This window comes from Phyllostomus discolor, chromosome 6 (genome assembly GCF_004126475.2).
Source record: "Phyllostomus discolor isolate MPI-MPIP mPhyDis1 chromosome 6, mPhyDis1.pri.v3, whole genome shotgun sequence".
Classification (NCBI taxonomy): Eukaryota; Metazoa; Chordata; class Mammalia; order Chiroptera; family Phyllostomidae; genus Phyllostomus; species Phyllostomus discolor.
This window is the reverse complement of record NC_040908.2, coordinates 22742212-22744639: the sequence shown is the minus strand read 5'-3', so window position 1 is coordinate 22744639 and position 2428 is coordinate 22742212. Positions and strand designations below refer to the sequence as shown.

General features: G+C 45.1%; 1 pseudogene; it reads right to left on the bottom strand.

Moving 5' to 3' along the window:
• Window positions 1-303: 303 nt before the first annotated feature.
• Window positions 304-1006, bottom strand: LOC118501504 (annotated as a pseudogene).
• Between the last annotated feature and the right edge of the window lie 1422 nt (window positions 1007-2428).

The following is a 2428-nucleotide window of genomic DNA, read 5'->3' as shown; positions in this document are numbered from 1 at the left end:
TGTTTAGTGCTTGAAAGCATTGACAATCTAGGACCACTTAAGCTAAATTTTCAGACTGAGGGGTTTCAGACCATGATGGCAGTGTGAATGCGCAAGATTTATGTAAGAACAGGGTTTGTGGTTAGGACATCTCAATACCAAAACATGGGAGGGTCTCTCTCCATTTTACTTTGCTGGGTGTTTTTCCCCTTAGGTCATACATTTAGTGAGCCTTTTTTTTTTTAAGCTAACAGAGTTTACAGTTGTATTTTCACATTTCACAATACAAATGACATTTTTTTTGTTCCACTACTACCCTCCAAATGATAGGAAGAGGGAGTGAGTCTTCCTTGTCATGCTGTTAGAAAACACCCAGAGTCACAGCACCACACTCTGCTGGTGAACTAGAACAAGTAACATAAAACTGAGAGAAAGAGGCTCCCCTCTCCTTATCTGTCTGGTGGAGCCATCCCTGGCAGAGTGGGCACCATCAAGGGACGGGCAGGAGGTCACATCACTGGGGGCCCAGGCATCATGGGCATGTGCCCTCCCACAGGTGGCCTCATTCCGGAGCAGGTCCCATTGGCATCATCTCAGGAGGAGGAGGACCCATCACTGGCATCATGGGAGGGCCCCCCATATGGGGTGCTGGCATCATACCAGGGCGAGGAGGACCTGGAAGAGTGGGGGGAGGTGGAATCATTGGCCCTGCAGGAAGGAGGAGGAGCAGAGAATGGAGTGGGAGGTATCTCTCCTAGCAAAATGCTGCGGTTGTCGTGTCGATAAGGCTCTGAGCCTGCTCCTCCATCCGTTTCTGACAGTAGTCTTTCACATTCTCTGTGTGTTTCCTCCCACTGCAGTGTGTCTTTCTCACGGGTGGAGAGTCGAAGATGAGGTGTGTATTGCGGTGGTCACAATAAAACTTGGGCACGTTGTTCTGCAGGCTGTTGGCCACTGAGTTCTGCTCCACCAGTAGGGAGTCATCTTTAGAACATCCTAATGAGGGTCTCTGTTCTGATGTCTTGTCTTATGAAAGATTTTTCTCCTGCTGCTCCTTTACTCAAGAGGTTTATTAAAGCCCAAGTACTAAATCACCAGGGACTAGTAGCAGCCCCAGGGCAAACACGCATTATTTACCATAATACTTTTCTGGTTGATTCTGACCCCCATGGGTTTCCTTTACATTCCAGCCAGCTCAACCACACATTTGGAAAACTGTTTTTTGAATGTGCATTAAAAAAATCTTGATACAGAATTTTCAGGTGTTCTTGACTGAGAGAATTATTCTGGACAGTTAGGCCACCATATTGCTGAAAATGAAAGCCCTTAATCACCTTTTGAATTTTTCTCCTAAAATCTCAATGTTTGATGATACTTTGGCTTTCAAATTACAAAATATTTTAGATGCACAAAAGTGTATGAAATATTGTAGTGAATCTCTATCCAGTCGATAAATAAAACATTACAAATACATTGTTCGTGATGACTTTAACAACGTAGATATCCAGTAGGTATTCCCTTTCCCTTTTTCAGAATCACATGGTAGTTAAGAACTCTGGCTCCAGAACTGGAAGAAAACCGGGGGTCCAACCCGATCTCGAGCGCAGAGGACGGCACATTTTGGGAAGTCTGCCGGGTACAAGCCTCCTCTGAGAATGGCCCTGGGGCTGTGCCCTGCACTCATGTCTGTGTTATGTGGCTGCCCGACTGGACACATCGGATTGGATCAGAAGGGGAAACAAGATTAATCCACTCCTCTCTTCTAATATTTAGAATTGTGACCACTTCAATTAGGAGCAAGTAAACTAGCCCTGGCCGGGTGGCTTGATTGGTTGGTTGGGGCAGTTGGCCAATCACCAAAAGGTTTGATCCCCCCAGTCAGGATGGGTACGTATGGGAGGCAAATGATTGATGTTTCTCTTTCACATCAATGTTTCTCTCTCTTCCTTCCTTTCTCTCTAACATCAATATCCTCTGGTGAGGATTAAAAAAAAAAGAAAAAAAAGAACAAGTAAACTTGCAAGCTGGAATGGGGTAAAGGGTAAGTATATTTGGCCATGCACATATGTCTGGAGCATAGAAAAGGCTGAAACAGAAGGAAGAAAATATGCAGAGAACAAGGCAAGAGACCTGAAGGAAGGAGGATGGAAAGGACGAGAGAGGGGAAGATGAACGCCTAACCACAAAGTACCCTCGCACGAGTTCTGGGCATTCTCTTGCCCCTGACAGGTTTCCATCGCCTGATTCAAGTTCCCCTTGATGCCTGATGTTACCACCTCCTGACCCTGGTAACACTGCTCTTTGATTTCCTTTTTGTGTAGGAGGGGGAGCTTAATTTAGTTCAAGAGGCATTTCATCGCCTGCAATACAAAAAAAAAAATGTGACTATCTAGTTGCGTAACTTTAGGCAAGTTATTTAACTTCCTAGCCTCATTTTTCTCCTTGGTAA